Source organism: Passer montanus, unplaced genomic scaffold, assembly GCF_014805655.1.
Source record: "Passer montanus isolate IOZ18808 unplaced genomic scaffold, ASM1480565v1 scaffold127, whole genome shotgun sequence".
Lineage (NCBI taxonomy): Eukaryota > Metazoa > Chordata > Aves > Passeriformes > Passeridae > Passer > Passer montanus.
In genome coordinates, this window is record NW_024359499.1 from 153,943 (window position 1) to 154,769 (window position 827).

The following is an 827-nucleotide window of genomic DNA, read 5'->3' on the forward strand; positions in this document are numbered from 1 at the left end:
CCCACCCCAACGCTGCCGCCACGAGTCGGGCTCCGGATTGAACGCTAAAACCGGTTTTTGAGGTCGGGTGTGAGCAGAGGATCGGGACGGGGAGGGGAAGGGCGGAGGCAGAGCCTGAGCTGGGGTGGGCGAGGACCCGGCCCCTCCCCGGCACGGGCAGCGCTGCTCGGGACTGTGCCCCAAGACGGCGTCGGGACCCCAGGTCAGACCCGAACCGCCCCAAGAAGCTCTGGTGCTCACCTGGGCTGGCAGTGCCTCACTCAAAATCGCTGCTGGGGTGGGCGGGGAGTGAGACCCCGAAAGCGCTCTGCATCCCCCGAACTGCCCCCGCCGGGCTGTGTCCCTGCGGCAGGGGAAGGGTCTGTCACACAAGGCGTGTGGAGGAATGGTGGCCCCGAGCTGCTGCTGACACTGGACCAGACACTCTTTAAGGTTCCAGGAGAAGTTTGGGGGAATATGGTCACCCCCCAGTTCCCCCCTCCGGGCCAGGCAGTACAGAGAGAATGGGTCTGGGTGGCGATCTCACTGATGGAGTTGAACCCCCCAATCCCTCCAGGGACCTCCGGATGTGCACCAGGCACCTGCAAAGCTCATCTTACATAAATCACTTCCCAGGAGTGTGGCTGGTTTATCCAAATGCTGCAAGGAATAGGACCTCAGACATGGGGCAAGGGGACTCTCCCAGCCCCCATCTGCACCTTTCCCAGTCCTTTCTCCCTCCTGTAGAGAGACTCGGGACTGGAGTTGTGCCCTGCTCTGCTCTGCCTTGTAAGAGATGTCCCAGTCCTTGGATCTGCCCCTTGGGATGTCCCAACCCTTGGATCTGC